The sequence below is a fragment of the Platalea leucorodia genome (genome assembly GCF_965183815.1).
Source record: "Platalea leucorodia genome assembly, chromosome: 5".
In the NCBI taxonomy this organism is placed as follows: domain Eukaryota; kingdom Metazoa; phylum Chordata; class Aves; order Pelecaniformes; family Threskiornithidae; genus Platalea; species Platalea leucorodia.
This window is the reverse complement of record NC_138827.1, coordinates 34,798,841-34,821,088: the sequence shown is the minus strand read 5'-3', so window position 1 is coordinate 34,821,088 and position 22,248 is coordinate 34,798,841.

Here is a 22,248-nt window from a genome sequence, read left to right as displayed (position 1 = left end):
TATACTGATATAAATGAAGGTATACTGTAAGCAGGGAATGATATTTTTTCCCATTGTCTTGCAATGCACTTTGATGTATAGACTTGTGTACAGAATAGCTAAGTGGTACCCATGCCTTCTACCATTAGCAAAGTATATTTGTGCAGGTTTTGTCCATGGCTGCCTGGCATCCCAGCTCTGATGCTGCACCCCCATCCACAAACGGCTGCTGGACCAGCTCCGATTGCTGCAACGGTCCATGAATACACCAAAGCCGCTCTCCAGGCTCAACTAACAATTATTAGTGACTGTGCTCAGCTGCATGTCTGCAGTTCTTGTCTTAAGATAATATCTTGGAAAAGTTTTTTGTTTTTCTCAATGAATTAGTGAACATTTCTGTTCACTCCATTTAGAAGCTGAAGATTAAGAGGAATATCATGGTGCAGGTATTATTAGACAAAAACAATGGATATTAAGCCATTATTTGTACATTAGCAAGTTTTCCCCAGGTAGGTTTTATCATTTCAAGACATTTTGTTTTGTGTTGTTCTTCTTTTTTTGTCTAATCACCTCTAAAATTATGAACACTCCAAGAATAAAACATCCTGAATAGCAAAGCAGCTTGAAATATTCATAACTAAGAATGCAACTGGTAATGCTCATAAACAAAGTTGTTTGGAGACCCCTTTATTAATTTTTAATTTATTTTCAGTCAATTCCTTATTACTTCCAAATTCCTGTAGGGGATTCTGCTAATTAGTCATGTGTAAAATATTCATTAAAAACAGCTTCCTATTTTCTTCTTTTATTGCAAATTTACATTTCTAATCTTATAACTGAAATAAATGCCATTGGGTAGAGAGACCACATTAATTTTGATCAACCCGTTGAAATAGAAACCCAGAGAACAAAAGATATGGTAATAAAATCATAGTTACATTGTGATTCCAACCCACTAGAAACAGGTATGCATATTTCAAACTGCTGTCTACTTCAGATATAAACAACAGACATTTTAGATTATTTTATGAATTATTTTTACGGGAGGGAAAAAAACCGACAAGCAAGCAGAAAATCACAGTCTTCCATTGGCACTTTCCATGGGTATTTACTCTTCTGAATTTGAGAGGTCTAGCTATAGAAAAAAAGATACTGGTTTTGAAATCTGGCCCAAGACTGGAGGCAAAAATGTTTCCAAACAAATTGAAGTTAAGTTTTTCTTCAATCTCACTTTTTATCTAATGATTAAATAGAGGAAATGTGCTCTTGTGATTTAGTTGGATGACTGGGTCTCAGAGGTCTGAATTCAATTTTACTTATGATATATAGTCACTTCCTGGCAACCCACTTAATCCCTTTGGATGTCAGTTCTCTCTGTGTAAACCCTGACTCATATTTCTGGCTTTGTGAATTCTTTGGTCTTATACTCAACATTAAATATGTGATGAGGCCAGTGGAAAGGATTGATTTCTATTAGTAGTAGAAGTTAAATATGCACACAAATGTTTCTAGGGTCAGAATCTTTGGATTGTCTGTTCCAGCAGGTAGGAAAAGAAGATGTTTCTGTCTTTCAGCTCTGTCAAGAAATGTGGAACATCACCATGTTTTGGACCATAATCGTGTTATATTATGTTTATATTATATTATTCCATTTTTGTTATGTTATGTTATGTTATGTTATGTTATGTTATGTTATGTTATGTTATGTTATGTTATGTTATAGGTCCTTTCTATGGATGTAAGGCTAAAGCAAAGTTTCCTCTTTTTCTCATCTGCTTTGGTATTTATCAGCGTAATCACAGAGGAAATGTTCCAACAAACCTGTAAGCATTGATAAAAGTTCTGTATGCAGATCAGAAGCCAAGCCCATAGCCTGGCAAAGATCTCCATAAAATCAGGGGCTATTCTTTTCTCTCAACGGGGCACATCTCCCACTGATGTCAGGCATATGGTTCATTTGTTAAAATAAAGCTAGCTTGGTTTCTTTCTCTTTTGTTGTCAGGATGGCAGACACTCCAAAAGAAAATGTTGTTGTTCTTCATCTTCCTGGAGAAAAGACACTAAAAAAGCAGGGAGAAACAGTCTGGAAATGGTACCTACTGTTGAGTAGCAACCTCTGAGAATATAAGTCATGGCAAAATATTGGCCAAAGCCACAGCCTTTACTCTTTAATCTCTTTTTACACTAAATACAGAGAGGTTCATGTGGTTTCCTGCCAGGCAGAGGAGACTGGAAAAAGTACAAACACATCACGTTAGAGGGATGGGAATACAAAATTTTGTATATACGAAGGAAAAATCAAGACAAAAATTAGTATTCCAGTTCCAGCAGATCTGGACTGGAACCAGAATGATTGATTTCTGAATGAGCATATTGTGGTAAATCAGCATAACTTTGCTACTGCCAGTATTTCTTGTTTTGAAAGGGTTTTTTTTCCCCATCAAACCAATCCAGTTGTAAGAAAGCAGGGCTGGTTCAGAGTATTCATACGGTGATCGGTGTCTCCTGTGAGCTATTATCTGCTCTGCTGAGGGTACACTCCACACCAGAAAGGTGACCAGCATGGGAAACAATAAGACCAACAGGCCAGAAAGCTGTTCTCTATCTGGGGAGAAGAATCTGAAGCCCATTGCAGCAGTAACAACATCATGGTGTTGCAAGAGGCACTGTTGAACCTTCTCCCTACAAAAATGCAAATTAATTATTTCACTCTTCAAGTAGTAATACACTTTGTTCTTCTCTAAATCACAGCCTGGGCATTACAGTGGAGGATAAAGGATGGGGCTATGTGGAATGGTGTTATTGGCAGGCAAAGTAGAGCTTTTGTAGGGCTGTTGTGGAGAAGGAAGGCTCAATTCCATCTCGACTAGGGAAATCTGCATTTCATGTTAAATTTCCATTTCATGAACCGCTTCTCCCTTTGTGATGTCATTTACAGAAAAATCCACTTGGACATAAAAAGCATAGTTTGTGGTATTCTAAATATAATTGAGGCAATTTCGAATTGCTTTGAAGCTTCTCTCTGGATCAGGAATGTTGCTGACCTGAATTCTCCCACTCAGTATTGCAAGCAGTCTGTCACGCTCCTGAAAGTGGTGAGAAACTGCAGGTGCTCCTGCTTGGTAGTGTTTTGTACTCAGCTTGTGCAGGTACACATTACTATGCAGTGAGCATAACTTATGTCCCCATGTATTCATCCCAGGAGAAAACTGGCTTTTCAATGGCCTTTTTATGTGTATTTTTCCCCTACTTTATCCACTGCTTTTCCCCCATCACTATCTTTGTAATCATTTTCTAAATAACACTTAAAAAATGGATTTATAAGTTGTGACTCACCACCTCTTCCTTTCCTTGACATAAGAACTCATAACTGCGGCTCCATCAAGACCCAGAATCCTTCTCAGACACATTTAATGTATATAATATCAACTCTAAGGAAATAATTATTTATTGCTGCTCCCAATTCCAACAACAGATTTGATCAAGACCAAATTAATCACTGCCTTAAAATCATTAGAGATTATGTAGTACAGTGCTGGCTGAGCTGAACCATGACTCAGCCCGATAATACTCTATCTGAAAACTAATCACCATCCGCCATATCATCATCTTGAGCCAGCAATTCATCTCCATTATCTCAGTGGCTCTTCTGATTGCAACTAGATCAAAACATCTTGCTGAAGTACAGATTAATTTTACCTCATCCTTTTTTGCCCAATTTAGTATGTGGAAAAAGTCGATCGCTAGTATTAGCCTGAGTTCAGCAAACGCAGGCCGACTCCGCTGAGATGCTTTCCACTCCATCAGTTCTCATAAATTAATTCCTCTGTGATCCTTTCAAGTTCTTCACCTGGAACAAAAGCCAGGTTGAAAGTTTACACGCCCCGGCCACTCGTGCTTTCCTCTCTGTTTAAACTGGAGCACTACATGTTGTTCAACATTTGGGTAGTGGAGCCTGGTCTGCAAAATCAGTCAGATGCCCCCTGCTAATGTCTCTGCTAGTTCCTTGTCCCCAAAGAGCAAAGTCCTTTAGATCCTGAAGTCTTCTTTGGTTAACGTTTCTTAAGTATATGTTTACACTCCCTTTAATGAAGATTGGTTTTACATTTTCCCTTTGGTTTCTTGGATTTTGCTCCCAATACATCTCTGCTTCTGATTCTTTCCTATTAAAAGTATGAAGAGAAGTATTTACACAGGAATTTTGCCATGCCTAAGTCCTTGGTGGTTGTTTCCCCTTCTCTGTTATTCAGAAATCTTACTTAGTCTTTTGTTTTTCTTTCCCCTGGACATTTTTGAAAATTCTGTTCTTTTTCTTTATTACTACAACACATAGGAGTTCATTATATTTTTAAGCATCTCATTTTTCTCCTTCAGTTCTTGACTGCTATCATGTATTTCAGGTGTGTTAGGAGCATTTTTAATCGCGCTCACTCTCTCTCTCTTTTATGCAAATCTGTTCTGTACTTAATACACTTCTGTTCTGAAGGAGAAGGGTTTTAATGTTTTAGTTGAAATTCTTCAAATACAAAATCCACAATACTAAAATGTTAAATAATGAAAAGTGGGACTTCACATCAGAGCAAAAGTTTTAACAGGGGACTTCCATAGGTCTCAATGAAATAATTAAGAAAGGAACTGTGAAATATATTATTCCTATGGCAAACTTACAAAGTACATCTCTTTTGAGGCATTGTGTATGTGTTTGTACAGGAACTGAGACCACTTCCAAGTAGGCTTGTATTTTGATTCTTTCGCCCCATTAATCCGGTCGGCCAGTACAGGGACAAGTTGGTAGGGTTGAGTGCAGGAATGGCTGCTTTAATTCTCTGATTGGGGTTTGGTGAAGATTTTCCATTTTTAAATGTTTCCTGCATATTGCTGACTCCTTTTACCTGCCTCTTTATTTATTATTGATTTCATGCTAGTGTCCTAGGAGGATAATTGTACTAGGAATTGTATACAAAATAGATGTTAATTTTTTTCAAGGATATTGTGCATGTGCTGTAGGCTATAATTGTTTTGGAAGATTGCACTGAAATAGACAGAGTACTTAGATTCAAAATGAGATGATATTGTGCCCTCTAGGACTCCCGTGATGTATATTTAGATCCTGCCTTGACAAAGACTTCCTACGTAACCTTGTCACGTCTCCTCATCTCTCTGTTCTTTAGGTTCCCAGCTACCCAGCCAAGACAGAAATCAGTCTTTCATCTTTTGGGGGTACATTGTCGCATGCTTATGTGTTTTGGTTTATTTTCCCCCAGAATGGTCACCTTGACTTTAGTGGGATAACTTCAGTGCATGAAAACTCTGTCAAAGGCAGGTTTTTTTCTAGCACTAGAGCTCATCAGCTGTTTACGAGGTATATAAAGCTTTAACCAAAATCATTTTAATGCTATATGAATTATGTTGTCTTCACGAAAACACTAAACATTTTTCTAACTATTATGTCCTAATTACAAAGCTGGAATTGAATGATATTATGCTCTGGAAAGAAAACTATCTGATAATTTTCTTATAGTTTGTACCAAAGGCATAAATTTTGAACTTTTCCCTCATAAGTTTAATTCCCTTCATTTAGCCTATAAGATCACTGCCCATTTGTTTTCTTTTAAAAGTGTATTTCCCTGTTATGAGAAGACATGTTGTTTTTATCTGAAGTACTTAATATACCATATTGTAAAAACTTTCCCAAAAGAATCAATCTTCAGCCTTAAAGGTTATTTCACTTTAGTGTGCAATATACCACAATTTCTGCTATGTTTGATCCATTTGAGCTGTGGAGTTGGTAAGATTATACATGGTTTATACTGCATGGATTTTTAATGTTTCACACATTAGCTTTTAAAAATTGCCTTCATATTCCTTATATTGATTTTTGTGGGTCCCAATGTACAGCACCCGCTGAGTGGCTTTGCCAAACTCTCCTGATGAAAAGATGATATAGGAATCCTCAGCAGGGGCAAAGACAACCATGGATTAAAAAAACTAGCATTCAGTTGACCATTTTTCTTAAGCCTTATTGTAAGCTTTTTTTTTTTTCTTTTTATGATGGCATGCACAGTATAACTGCCTAAGGGCATGCTTATTATGGACTGTATTTTAAAGCTGATTAAAAATAAATTCTCCATGCCTGTCTGAAAGTTATTCCACAGAGAATGTTGTTTCATATCGGACGAGTAAAGGGATCTGTTGCTTAGTTAACTAGATTCACCTTTTACCTCAGCACACATTTAAAAACTCATATCAAATTTCCATTACACTTCATTTATTATCCAGTCTTTCTACTTTCATCAGAGAAAGCATTATAATGACTGTGACTTTGAAAAGTTTTATAACTAGTGTGTGTGTGTGTGTATATATATATTTATATATTATTATATTTTATTTATACTCCATATAAAAATTAGGCTATCGAGTCTGACAGAAAGATCTTGGTACCATAATAAACAGACTTGTCTTCGCAATCACTGTGGAGCACACAGGACTTGGCAAACTGTCAGATGGCAGGATGAAGAGGTAAAGAGCAGAATCTGCAAATTCTGGCCGTGCGCGTGGGAATAGGTTCTGGGCTTTCCAAGAACTTGTGGAGAAAATGAAACTTGGCAAGTTCCATGAGGAAATTCATTTCATCTGTTTTCATTTTACACTGTCTGTCATCTAGTTTTTGATCACTAAATGAAAAAGAAAAATGAAATTCTGCCATATGCATTCTATAAATTTCAATTTAGCTATCAGGTGTCACACCTGCCACAATTTTGCTTTTTGCTGTGTTTCAGACAACAGACATAATCGTTTGTTTGTGTTACCAGTGTTGGTTTGGGAAAGTTTATTTATGGTAGTATTTGCAGTAAATCTGCTCATTTCCAACCATTGCTGTGTAAACCTACCACTTGAAATATAGACAGTTATGTCAGGTTGTATAGGAAACATATTGTATAATCTTAATTAAATGGCAATATTTATACTCTGCTCCTCTACTGAAATGTTCTGAGCCCTGTAACCGGCTGCTATGACATTTTGAACAAAGTCACACTATACAAGTGTCAGGCCCAGATTCCCCTAAACAAGGAGGGACAGTTTACATTTCACATTTCTGGTTTGTCTGTCCCCACCAAGCGTGCACTGCCTTGTGAGGACAGGTGGGCAGCCAAGTTTGTTGCCCACCACTTTCCTGTGAGCCTCATTTTCCCTGACCACGAAGGGTTCATTTGGGTGAGGTCAGTGATGGGCTGTTGGGTGTGTGACTATTCAGAAATTTCATGTTGCTGAGGTTGCTTTGGCCATGAAATACTGGCTGGGGCCAGCCCCTCATCAGCCACCCTCAGGCACCACAGACCCACCATGGCTTTGGGCTTTGGTCCCCAAGACATTGCCCACACCTTCCCTACACCCACAAAGCCTCAATGCACCTGCATGGTAACAAGTCACTTACTTTTTATTTAATCTCTCCAAACCTGACTGTTCATACCCTCAAGAGGAGGACTCTGTGCAGGGTAAATTTATGCTGTTATTAGCCAGCAGGATTAAGGGCAGCAAGTTATCTCTCCATGAGCTGTCAAATATATTTATGCTGGCACTTCTTCCCCAATCGTGGTTGTTTTTTTCTAGAAAAACATAAAAAATAAACTTGAAAAATTCATTAATAATTTAATCTCCTTGCCAAGTATCAGGAAAAAGCTAGAGGTAGGTCAAATTTTGTTGGAAAACACTGATTGGGTGGCAATGAATTTTTCCTTGGTTCCATTTCAATTTCTCTGAATTGTTTATGTCAAGAAAAGATGGATGGAAATTTAAATAAAAACTGAAACAGAAGTCAAAATGCTTTGCTCTGATTCAATATCTTGATATTTCAGTATTTTAAATTGAAAGGATTTTTCTATTTGAAGATTTTTTTCTTTACTCTTTTAATTTTTAAAATGATATGTTATGTTTTCAGGCAGTTCATGTTTTCTCATTTTGACTCAGGGTTTTTGGAACTGTTTCAGGCTTTTTGGAATTGCTGGAAAATCAGAAAAGCTTCATGTGGTTATACACAGAGTAGAAACATAAGCCTATTGATTTACCTTTTTTATTTTCTCTTTTTATATTCTCTTCTTTACAGAATCAATCTCTGAGCTATAATGTGAGACCAGGTATGCAACACAAAATGCAAGCATAATCTATTAAATATTATTCCAGTAATAAAACACAAGTCATATAGCAGTCATAATAATGAAACAGCATGATACCATACATCATGCTGTATACCTGAGTTTTGTTATTTTGGATTACAGGATCATGAAGTCTTTTTTTTTTTTTTTTTTTTTTTTTTCAGTTGGGAGTTGGAGGGAAGATTAACAAATGCATTCTAGTTCAGCTTTAATTTATACTATAATTTTTAATGACACTTCCCTGCAGGATTTTTTACTTGCCCTCGGATAGGTAAGGATTCTACAGGCTTTCCATTAATTACAGTAATTTTGAAAAGTTCCGATTCATGCTCTGATAAATATTGGTCCAGGATTTGAGAAAAATATAATTCACTTTGAGCAAATAAGTGAGAGGATTCATAGGGTGAAAGTGAACATCTGTAGAGGGACTTACTGGGTATATGATTTTTGAAACCAACCCACCTGAGTTATAATGAGAAAGCAGCTGTGGAGGAAATTGTCACGTTGCATACTGGTAAGCATTGTGCAGGTAGGCCAATGTTCTGCTTGCACACATATACCCATACACCCTGTTATACCCATCCAAAGGGAAGAGCATCACTCAGTATGTGATTCATAAATTTGTTAGCTTCTTACAGCAGAAAATTTGGAAAAATATCATCATATTCATGATAAAACTTATTTGGCAATGAAATTAAAACAACAATTAGCCTAAGGTAGTGCTTTTTTTTTTTTTTTTTTTCTCTCTTTGATTTCTTGGTATTTCACAACCTTACATGTAATACATTTTATTGTCATTTTTTTCATGGAACAATGGCACACCTTTGTACTTCAATGACATTCAGTTACTGCCAGCCCCACCTCTTGCTGTTGTACACCTCTGCTGCCTCAACAGTTCAGCTGGTGATGGCAGTGCCGGCGCCCCATTGCCAGTCATGTTCCAGCTCACCTTATGAATCTGATTCTTTCTTGTGTGCCTTTCACAGCAAATCCGCTTAAGTGTAAAAATATACAGTGTATTACACCTGCAACTCTAAGGAAACTGAAGCACCATATACCTATTAATAAAGCTGTTGAGAGTCAAGTTTATCAGAGCAGGTACCTCCTGCTTTTTTAGAAACTGATAAATTTAATCAATTAAACTCCAATGCTCTGTTCATAGCTCAGGTTTTTTATGGTACAAAGATTTGCATTCCAATTAGTGCTCGTAGAGAAAGTTTTCATGTTAACCTGATCAGTAGTATTTCCCCCTCCTCAGTGTCTACCTTATTCCATTGAGACTGCAGTGATGTGTCAGGAAGAGCATCTCTGTTACCTTCTGATTGAACAAAACTCTCTTAGGCTTCCTTTGAAATCTTGAGGGCTTGTCACTTGAGATGTTATTTTTTTAAGCATGAACGAATCTTGTCAGCCTAAGCTGAGAAATCAGCTGTATTTTATCAGCATTTTGGGATCAAACTTCACATTCAATATTCAGCACTGGGTGCTATATGTGAGACAAAACTAGAGGTTACAGTCTCTTTAGGAAGACCACCTCTGGTGGCAGGGAGGATCAGTTTCTTACTGTTTACAGAATACATTTACAAAAAAATAACTCAGATACTTCCATTTGTGTGATATATATAGTGCTTAATATCTTGCAACACTTGCTTATTTATGTAGGCACACTATGTTGAATTAACTACAGGTTCTTTGACTTAAAGTGCCTTGAATCCACACACAACTTTTTAAAGAGAATTAATTGGCATCATAGGTCTTTTGTAATTAATCCTCCTTAAGGCTGAGGTAATGCTGCTTTGCAGCAGGTCTATCACTTACCCAATTACACACTGATTGCCGCGCTCCCTCATCTTCCATCTGGACATCTGTAGAGCTCTGGGACTCCAAGAGCTGCATGCTCAGTCCCATCTGGAGGAGTGTCACAAAAGCAAACGTCTACAAGATGTTGTTGGAGTAAATAAAACTGAGATGGTAATTCCTGTTCCTACTCCCAGTGCCAAGTCAAAGGAAAAATGCTCTGTGATAGTGACTGAAGACAGGACAGGACTAAGCCTTTGTCAGTGCTCCCAACACCTGCTCATTTTCTTGGGAAACGGAGAGTAGTTTGGCAAGTCATTCTACCAATGCACGCATACAGTGTGTTTATCAACACACTGGAAAGTTTCTCACAAATTGCTGTAACCCGACAGGCACCCAATAAAAGGTGACAGGCTCCTAAAATACCATAAAGGGAAGAAAACATCCCTTTCTACATACATGTTGAGGTGTGACAAGGAGGACACTTTTAACAGTGATCATAAACTATGTGACCTAGCAGACAGGTGAGCTCAGACATTTCTGAGTCTGTGCTGTGGAGCTTGTAAAAGCCAGGAATGGAAGCTGGGTCCCAAGACTGAGCTGTATGTCAGTGCTATAGTGCAGGGAGAGCATGGGGGCCAAAATGCTGAGTGGCATCCACAAATCAGAATGTATAGATGTGGGCATTGATGGGCTAATGTTTGAACTAGGAACACTTCTTAAGAAATTTTAATAGTTTTTAAAACGTACTTTGTAATGTGGGTGTCATAAAGGAGAGCTCATGGTAAAGCAGATGGTCTGTTTTAGCATGCTCATTTCAAGACAGGTTTTATCCTTCGAATTGTCCTTCTAACCAGGTCTTCTTCCATTTCTGAGGCAGTCATTTCTCACCCAGTGGCAGCACTGTATACTACAGACCTAGCTGAATTTGCTTAATGCCTGTAGGGAACATCCAAAATACCCAGTACATTCCCTGCTTGTTGCTGCTGCCTTTAAAGTTTTTCTTCCTTCAATATTGTAGGCAACAAGGGTATCCCATCGCTTTAAATTTGGGGGAGAAAAAGGGTTTTCACATGGATGTTCTGTCACTTCAAATGAGCACCAAACAGCTTAGCAGGATCATCACCTTCTCCAGCATAAAATTCTTCAGCATTGCCTTTCCTCCCAGGACTACATCCTAGCAGGCGTTCACAGCTCACCAAGTAAAGCAGCAATGTTGCACTTTGTGAAAGCATTTGCAGAGAAATGCCTCCAAGGGGAAAAAAAAAAAAAAAACAAAAAACAAACAAACCACACACTGCTTTTTACTTCATCCTCCAGATTTCCTTCTCCTGAAACCATAATGCTACTTCCAAAGCTACAAAGCCAAATCCATCTGACTGTGTGAGTGCCAATACAAGACATTATCCTGTTTATATTAAAGACTGCTGTAAGTGAGCAGTGTGTCTTCCAGGCTGCTCTCATGGCAGTTTAGAAATGGAGCTGGCAAAACACAGCTGAGTTATGGGAGAAGCATCATTGCAGTTTAACACAGCAAGTCTCAGGCCTCCTGCCAGTTCTAGGAGACATCTCATAAAGCACAGTGAGAAAAATCACAGAGCTGACATGCAAAAGTTTGCAGTGGGTTCCTGACCAAAATTGCCAACTATGAAGTCAAATAAACAGAATCTGTAAATGAAATGGTTAACATGGGAATTTCTGTACATCAGCTTTAGGAAGTGGTGTGGAAGCCCTTACTTCCGTTTAACACAGTGTAGCACTGACTTCTTTTCCTCATGTTAAAATTGCCATGTAGACAAGCCTAATATGCTAATAAAACATCAAGATAGCTTAAAGTTTAGAAGACTATTTTCATCCACAGTAGCTTAAATTGGCTTCTTTTGGCCTTTTATACATTACATCAGAGAGCAAGAAATATTCAGCATTTCTTATTTCATCTAGCATCTTGAGCACACACATAAATATATATTTTAAAGAAATGCTTAATACATCTTTTTCTTATAATGTAGACCAGTGTGAGAACCCTGAGAAAAGAATAAACTACAAGCATGCATAACAAACACACGTCAGTTTAAAAACCATGCGATAGCTAAGCATGAAAGGGAGAGCTAAGGGATTATATGTGGAAGCAGTAACTCTAAAATTTGTATTATTCTAGGTTTAAGTCCCACCATTATAATTATTTTTAATGGTATTTTTGTATGCTGTTGAGTAATAGTTTGTCCACATCCTGGCTTTTATCAAAGGAACTGCTTGTGCAGCAGTTGGGCTGGCAATAACCTCTAATACAGTTATGGTCACTTAATTAAAAAATTTGCAAGTTTATTTTAGGGGAAATTTAAATTTGAAATTTCAAGTACATTATTCTACCATGTTATCTCTTGATATTGTTCAGTAAAATGCCGTATTCAAGGAAATCCATGAAATTACAATTCAAAAACTGTGATAAGAATGGATTAGTTTTGTACCATTTTTAGCTCTCATTACAATTTTTTTGCAAGACTAAGTCTAGAGATTGAGTATAAAGTATATCAGGCTTTAAATTCAGGGATAAGTCATTGTTAGGACAGAGAATTTTGTGATAACACAGGCAGAAGATTAATCCACTGTGATGACAGCCTTGCAAGTCTATGAGGAACAGAACACAGCACAAGATTTATCCATCGCATTGACAAGGACGGTAAGGGGAATGGGAAATGGAACAAAATGAGTCCATTTGCATGACAACCTAAGACTATAATCATATGGTTCCACTCAAATCCTACAGTAATGGACCATAAAGAAAAAAGCATAAACAAAGCACATCATTTAAAACTATATTGCACTCATCAACCTTTCCAGTGTCTGTAGAAAACATAATCAGGGAAGAAAAATTAATTTCAGTCTGCTAAATTACACTGTAAATGCAGAGGGGATACAACAGAATTGTTCAAATAAAGTTATTCATGTGGCTTTCATAAGTTTGAATAAATTCATTCTGCTCTGTATTCACAAAGATGAGACTATCAAACTAGATTCTCAGCTTGCATAAAGCAGCATAGTTCCCTTGACTTCAGCGAGCTCAAAATCTTCTCAGAATCTCCAAGGAAACCCTCTTCTTGATAGGGAGGCTTTGAAAATACTGAAATAAAAGATAATTCGAGATACCTAGGGGAGAATTTTAAAGAATGGAGATTGGCAAACAATTTGAAATATAGAACAGCAAATGTACATGTGCATCTTCCACATCCCTGTAGTTCCCTGAAACACACTGGAACTTTTCACACGCATCCATTTTTGTGCCCAGATGTTTCTAGGATCGTGGCTGTAAGGCTGTAGGAAAGGGATTTGTGAGCTGAAGTCCAGTATATCATCATTTGAATTAAAGCAACTGTGATGAGTGTCAGGGTTATAACGCATATAGTATATCATGCATATACTATAAATCTACAGTTGTTTTATTCTTTAAGTAATTAAAACAATGCAAACTAAGGCATAGGTACCAAATAAATATGATGTCATTATTGGAAAGCTCTTAAATGCTTTCTCTAAATGTCAAAATCAGAATTACATTAATTTAGTCATGAACCTTTGCACTTTCTCATCTAAACAATGGAATCTGATTTTAATTTCCTTTTACTTTAAATACAGATATTTCTGTGAAGGAAGTTGCATATGAATATCTGCATGTCTCCTTTCCTGCAACCTTATGAAAAAAGCTGTATCATATGGTATAATCAGCACTGACTATGCCACATACATATAACAGTAGTGTATTTATTTTGAAAACACTTAAAATAGTTAATCTGAAAAATCTGAATTGGTAAGTGAAGACTTCAGTGTACCAGTTCAAGCAGTACATGAATAGCCTCATTGTATTTCAGTTCTATTAAAGAACAAGTCCTATAGCCATGCATAAGCAAAGTTTCCACTAACTTTAGTTTGCAGGCAGGAATTTATTCAGGGACTGCCTGCCATACCTGGGTGTTCACGTAATGAACTATATACAACAGAGGCAAATACATATTTCTTGCTGGTTTTTGAGCATTGCAGACTATATTCTCATCTGGTTTTGTCATTATACTAATGCGCAGAACAGACCTTAAAACAATTTAGGCTAATCATCCAAAAGGCCAAATAGTCCTCTGTCAGTGTGTGTGTGAGAACTTTGACATTGTGTTCACGCAGAGCTTAATGTAGAGCATAGATCTGAATTTACTGAAGCAACTGAAGAGGCTTCTTGTCCTTATATGCACACTTAACACAGTATCAATGCTACTTAAATATAATAAGGAATAAAGGATGGGGAGAATCGAATTAAACTGCTCACCAGCTACCTCCATTCAATCTCTTCTTGGCATACGGAAGTCAAATCAATTTAATCTCTCTACTATAGCAATGTTTCTCATGCATTTTGTCACAGAATTGCAAATTCCCTGCCTTATTCATAGGTTTTCTTCTCTATTTTCCCTTTCTAGCATCTGCGTGGATTTCAAAGAAAACCTTGATCTAGGTTAGCGCTGCTGTGCAATGCATAACGAAAGTGGTAACAGACTGGACCAGTCCTTAACTGCTATTATAAAATATCTTATTCTTTTATGATCTTGATTTATGACATATCTTATGATATTGTTTTAGAAATACATGGGACCACATTTTAAAAGAATCTGTGCCTCATGTAAGCAGTGCAATCTCTTGTGTGGGTGAGGGAGACTGTTACTTCTTGAGATGGCTAAGATTGGTAGGCACCCTCAAAGTCCAGTTGCCTGACTGAACCTTTGTCTGTGTGTGTAGCTGCAGAGGATAACAGAGATGTCATGGCCAGCAGCCTGTTTGCAGGAGCTGCAAATTGCTCAGTTGACCAATACCAGGTAGCACCTGTACAACCAAACCTTCTGGGAGTCCGTAATGCCCTACCAGATGGGACTGAACCAGAATGCCAAAACAGTTAGAAATATGGGATTGGTCAGGAGCCAGCGCAGATGGCAATGGAGGGTTGGTCAGGACTGCAAGTCTTTGCTTGACATTGGGTGGGCACTGACACAGATGGAGAATGGGATGTGTCAGAAATGCAGTCCTCTGCTTATTTGCCTTGTGTCAGATTGTCTCTGCATGAGAAAGGGAGAGATCTTCCAAAACATACTCTTAGATCCTGGGGCTCTGTTCCATCTCTAGAGATATCCCTTCTACCCCCTGAATTTGCCTAGAAACATGCAGGTTGAATTTTGTTTGGAGGGATTATTTGTATGTGGGAGTAAAATGTGAATTTCCTGTATGCATTTACACTAGTAAATCTTTAGCACTCAACTGTTTGCAGAAAGTGAACAGGGAGTAGTCACGAATGCTGTCAAAATGGATTTGCTTTTAACTTCAAATGAATATTCATGAATAATTTCCTCCGCTATTTGCTCACCACTCATATTTAATGATATGGGAAATAAGATGAATAACAAGGTGCTGAAATTTGCTGACAATACACAATTATTTAAGTTAATATAAACCAGGGAGCAAAGTAAGGAATTTCAGGAGGGGCTAATAAAACCTGAGTGACTGAATAACAAGATACCAGATGGAGTTCAATGCAGACAAGTACAAGATAATGGACATTGGAAGAAATCATTTTAACTACTTGTATGTATTGATGGGGTGTAAATTAGCTGTAAACTCTCTGGGTTAGGATAGACATACTATCCAGTGGCAGTGAGAAAGGAAAAAAGGCTGCAATCCGTTCCTGGGGAAGGGTGACTCCAGATCAGAAGGATGTCTTCAGTCCTTCTTCAGTCCTACTTCAGCCATAAGCAGGGCTAATGTAAAATAGAAATAGTGACCTCTAGACCTCTATGCAGGAGTCTAAGCTGGGGAAAAAAATCACTAGATTTATTTATTTATAATTAATTTCTCATATTGGGAGTGGAATTACACCAACTTAAGCTAAAAGGCAACTCTGAAAGGACAGAGCCAAAATAAACTAGTCCAGAGGAAAGGCCAGACACATGTGAAAAGTGGCCTGAAGGATGCAAGTTAAACAAACAGTTTACTTTCAGAGTCAAAAGAGCATCAGCATCATACAAAATAGTATGAAACTCCGTGACGGACATATTTTGAGTTTCTTCAAGACATGCCACAACCCAGCAGCTAGCATTAGAGAAAAAACAGAAAGGTTTAGCAATGAGTAATTAGGCTTAAATTAGGATGCTAAGCTTTTCATTGAAGCAACTGAGACAAATTGTTGTAGTGGTGGTCTCTAGCAGAGGGTCAAATCAGCATATTACAGGCTTTAATTTTAGACTGCTTCAACAAGACTTGCCAGAGCTCAACCATCAGTGCTATAACACTGCAGGAACATGAGCCTTTAGCATGAAGAAGTGAGTGAGAATATGGGTCTAAGTCACTGTCCCAGGCAGCAACAAAGCATGAAATTTTCTGTAGCTACTACAAACTCTGCTGTGTAGTACTGGGGTCCAGAGGAAGCTCTTTCTGGAGTCAGTCCACATGAATAACATGGTTTGCCAAGTGACCGGGATGCTAGAGAAGTGATCAGATCAGTAATAGCAGGGATGCCTGAGGACCTGTTCCTTCTGCTCTTCTCTCTGTCAAAGTATTCTCCATGCTGTCATTGAGTGGAGGGACTTCACTTGCACTCTGTGGGCTACTGCCAACTTTTCTCCAAACTTTACAACCTCCCGGTGAACTACCATGTTCCTGAAACCTTGAATGAAGGTGAAAATATTATGGAGAAAGAATATTACAGAATAATTTGTTTCTTGGCCCATGCATCACAGAGAACCTTCTGCCTAGGAAGGGATAATGCAAAAAGTCAGTGATAATACAATTGCTGTTTTTCATGTAGGTGTTTTGTTTTGACTTATAGCACTCTTGGCAGTTCAGAGGATGAACTTTCCACTCTAAATCGTAAATGGTCATCCAATATTTTCCTCTTCTGAGTATTATTTTGTTCCCTGCTCCAGTCCTCAAGCATTTTTCCTTCTGCAGTTTTCAGATAGGAAGTGCACAAATTCCTGAGGAGTCACTGGGAGAAAGGAGGAAGAGATGCAGCTGGGGGGAGGTGGTGAGGCAGGAAAGGGGGCAGGGGGAAGAGGGTTGTGGCCATGGCAGGACAGTGAGAAGGGGGGGCAGAGCACAAAAGCAGCAGAGCGCTGGCGCTTCCAGGAGCTGTTAACCGAGACACTTGTAACTGTGAGGGACTGAGAGGATGGAAAAGAGCATCTTCTATGCCAGCATTGTGTATACCTCATCTGACCACAGTCCTCTCCGTCCCTGTGGCCACATCTAGCTGGTCACACCTCCTCTGCTGCTCCCCTGTGGGCCTGCATCTCTGCAAGATACAACCCCACAGCAGCTGGAGGTTCCTGGGAAGTGTAGGACCAAATCCCAAGATATCGCTTAGGATCTAGTCATTCCTCAACAGACATGGAAGCTAATTCAATAAGGACCAAAATCTATATCATAATTTAAGCATTTTTCAGCCTGTTACCTGAGGAGAACAAAGCCAGGATGGGTTTGTGGGATATTGACCTGACTGGAGTGTTGTGAGGGTAAACACCTGGACAGGCTAGAACAGTGACTGCCACTACTTGGAGCCTAAGACTGTATGTTAGAAGAATGAGAAGCGTCAGAACTCTTCTCCCATGTAAGTAAAACAAAGAAGAGGTAATTGTGGTCTTCTAGGAGCTAGTCTGGTTATCTGGTGGTTAACATATTAGCACTGCACTGTAAGAGCCCTTCACATCTAATGCTCTGGTATAAAATGAGTGTGGATTAAAAGCAACTGGTAATCTGGCATTTCATTGATGTAATTATTCATGGTGTTCACTCTATTCCTCCTGCAGAGATGTGACTATCATTAGCACTACCATAGCATGACCAGTCCCAGGAGAACATAAATAGACATGGAAACTGAATTACTTTATCCCTTTTAGCTTTGAGGATCTTTAGACACAGTCTGTACATCTCTTCTGTATTATAACAGATGCAGAAACAGAGCCCAATTTCAAGGCAGTTAATCTGGCTTTCAGAAACATTGCATTCAGTTTAAATTCCCTCATTTCATGACTTCATCCAAGGTAAAGCAAAGAGAGAAGGAAACTGTCTCTGAACACTGAAATGTGCAATTTCTTTCAGATGGACATAGCTACGCAGATTTAGTAGGATGTGTGCATGCATATGTTTATGTGTGTTTGTGTGTTTATTGCTTCAGAATTACCTAGAGTTACATCATCCCAAGAGATATATTCAGCCCTGTATGCTCAGATGGAATATGATGTTTGCACATAAAACGATAAGGATTTGTGAGGCACTCAGACAGGAAGGTGAGGTGAGGCAGTTATAAAACAGATGCTAACACTACTTTTGTGCTGGAGTCCTCTGAGGTAGGCTGCTCTATGATAGACTAGTCTGTGTTCTAAAAATGTTTTCCCTGGATTTGTTATTTGAAAATAATTTTAACCAACCATGAAAATTCATTATTTTGATCTGACATTAAGTACATTTTCAATTGTATCCAGATTTTATTGACTAGAAAAAAAAAACAACCTGTAATTGCTCTAGTGACTAGGATAAATGAAACATTTCTGAAGTGGTATAAAGACCAGCTAAATTCTTGAAGTGATAGGATTTGGTTTGAAACCAATAAATTAATTTGATATTTTAAAAAAACAGCAAGCATCAGAGAAAAAGCTTCATCCAAGGCCTTTGTGCATCCTCAGTCTGTTTTATATCCCATTTTCCTTTTGGCAGCAAACTTGGTGATTCAAGTGAACAGTCATTTGTCAAAAAAAGCAAAGGCTGAAAGGAAAGACCATGATCACCTTTTTATTATTGGCATTAAATATTTATTAGCTCAATTCAGTAGCAGATATATGTATGTGCTTATGTGATAGAGACAAATGTGCGAGTGTGTGCATGCACATGTGTGTGGCTGTTCTGCACATAGAGTGGATAAAATTGGGGCACACTGTTGATGGGTTAGATACCAGAGTCTGAGGGTACTAAATATCTGTGGGACTCAACAGCAAGGAGGCTGAAGATGTATGAATCGTACCTGGAGTGTTCAGGATCCCTCAGTCTGATACACACTCTCACCATCCCCTCTCAGAATGATTCATAATGGGCTGAAAGTGAGGTCTGCAACCTATGGCAGATGCATTTGTAAGATGCCCATCAAACCAACATCTTTTAGCTCTTGCTCAGTATCTACTGACATACTTAACTTGTAATTTGAGAAATAAATACATATCCTGATATACCACACTTGTTTTTCTCCACTGTAATATAAAACTGGAAATGTGGTGAGACTCTTTGGTATATATCCAGCTAGCAGTCCAAATTTCATCATACCAAAGGAATAAATATCTTTAATACAGTAGACCATGCTTATGTTCATTTGAAGGAAATATACCTAATGCTAGCTCTGTTCAGTTTTTCTCCTTTGTTGGTATTATAGGCAGCTTCTGCAATGAAAGCGGTTTTTCTATATTTATCTATATTTATCTTTTGAAAGCTACCTAAGACTGAGCTCTAGGAAGTGTTAACCTCCCTCCCTCATCAGCTATGGGTGTTAGTTTCATAGCATTGTCTGCACAATCAGCATCCCAATTACCTTTAAAACCACTGTGAATAAACACATTTCTTCATGATGCAAAGCTTGGAAAATATCCAGTAATTTCTAAGAGCAGGCTGATGTCTTCCTATCAGTTCACCAGCAAAAAAAACAACCTGAGAATTCTACAGTCACATATAAGATATTGTAATCACGGTGATCAGTAATCAAAAATGTGTGGTTTGAAGTCAAGCATGTTAACCTGTGTATATTCATTTACTTATGCCCTCCTAACTCAGTCTTGCAAAGATAAATGAGCCCATCTATAAAATGAACAACACATTTAAGTATAGAATTGGGGCTTTGCTTCACATGTGTAAGAATGAAAAGGCTGTCTTTTGGAGTGTTTCCACAAACCATTTATTTTTAATGTTTCTTTTTTTCAAGGCAAACAGGGATGGATTCTGCAATACTGACATTCCACATTCTTGTACACTTTTTATTTAGTTTAAACATATTCTCCAGCCTTCCAGGAATATGCATGTTTGTGCATGTCCCTCCTCCCTGCCTATAAAGACAGGCACCCATCAATACTTGTTTTATGACACCTTAATATTTTTTTCTCAGCATATTTTGAAAATTTTGACAGCACAAATTTGAAAGTGTCTGCTTTCTCATGTGTTCACTTGCTCATCTCCACTTGTTTAACTCCTTATCCCTATATGCCAATAGATATCATCAGTAAATCCTCCTGGTTTAATCTCCAAAATGTCTCAGAAATCTCCCCTTTCCTCTTCATTCTCCCCATAAAATCTTTGTCAAGTCCATCCTTCTCCACATCCATGCCTATTTGCGACCTTGCTGTCTTCAGCCTCTAACTGACACTCACATTAACCAGTTTTTAAAGTAGTCTAATGCAAAAGTAATCCACTGCTCCCAGTCTCGAGATCTCATTAAGATATTCCTAAATCTCCCTTCTTCACTGTCTCCCTATTGCCTTCTAAATTTGATCGAAGCTCCTTTTATCACTCAGAGTTCTTCTTGACCTAACCTTCCTTCTTCTGTCCTTGCTCTGTTCTTCCACATCTTTCTTCTTTACTTGCTCCCTGCTCACCCATTGTTGGTCACAATGTAAACCACTTGCCAATCAGACCCATGTGCCACCTTTGATGTCATCCACTATACCTGTGAGTGGAGTAGTTCGGCTATATTATCCCAGATGGAAAGTAACCTGGTCTGATCAGCATAGTCCACATGAGATGTTTGAAACAGTGACTACTAAAAAGCAGGTTATCTTGTGCTTTTCTAGCAAAAAGGAAAGGAGGCATTTGTCTTCTTATAGTGAGATTTTGGTTTTTTTTCTGAGTCATCCACAATCTCTCCTGTGTCCTTAGGCCTTGAATCAGAAAAGGAATTAAAGTTTTTACTAGAAATTTACTGTCACTATGATTCATGAAATTGCTCTCCAACCAGTCCATCTGAACAGCCCTTGCAGAAAGTCGATGTCTAGACAAAATTGAAACGTACATCTCTGACTTTCCAAAAATATGTTTCCAGCTCTTAAGACCTGAATTTTAGGTTTCAGCTTCTTGCTTTCTCTAGTATTAAACATCTCTTAGTTTGATCTGGGGGAGTAAAAAGACACAGGGCAATAAGATATAATTTCTACATGATAGGCTTTCCAAACCCAGCCCTTATTAGTCCGCTGAAATTCAGCAGCAGGATCTGTACGTTAGTTCAGACAAGCCAAGCTTACAATACAGCGCATGTCAGCACAATGAACAGGACATGCAGATCAAAGCTCCCCTCAGTTCATCTGACTCTGTTCTTCTGTGTCTCCATGCGTTAGATTACGGGAAAACTTAACAAAACAAACTAACTCCTAGTCCCTTCCTCTTTCCCCCTTTAAGTCCTGCCCCCCTCACAAAATCAAACAGGAGAAAAACAGTCTTCCTACACCTGGACCCTTTGTTCATTATTCTGTGGTTCATCGAAAATTAACATCCGGTTACTGGAGCTTCCTCTCGCTTTGCCAAGGTGCTACAGAAGTACTTTGTGCCAACCAGACACCTACGTGCTATTTCTACATGCCTCACACCTCCCTGGCCTGAATAGATTTTAATCCATTGAACTCCAGCCAGCAGCAATCATGAAGCTGGAAAATGATGGTGAACAAATGGTTCCTAACAAGTTTAGAAAAAAAGGTGCCACATCCCCGGATAAGTCCGAAGAGCAGGCTGATGCCTTCCCATCAGTTCCCTACCAAAGTCCCAACTTCAAAACTTTCCAGTCAGACATGAGATATTTTGTCACAATGACATTCCACAGCCTCATGTCCATTTTATTTAGTTTAGAGATATTCTCCGTTCTTCCCACAGCATATCTGTTTGTGCATGTCCCTGTCTTTCCATCTATAAAGACAGGCATACATCAATGCCTCAGTTTTACAATGCTTCGATATGTGAGTCATCATCTCCAGGAATCTGGGAAATGACAGTATGCACATCATCCATAACAAGATTAGAGAAAATATTGCCATGTCCATGCATAATATAAGTACATGCTGAAGTCTGATCGATTAGGATGCTATAACGAGGATAGAACTGCTCTCACATTTAACACAAAGACATGCCAAACGCTTTACCAAATTGGCTATATTGAATATGTCCTATTATACAACACCCTGTTTCAGTCTCACAATTCCATATAAACTTCGGCTCCTTCAGCTCCTGAGATTCCCAGCCATACAATTGCCTTCCTGCCTCTTTCCTCCCTGCCCAT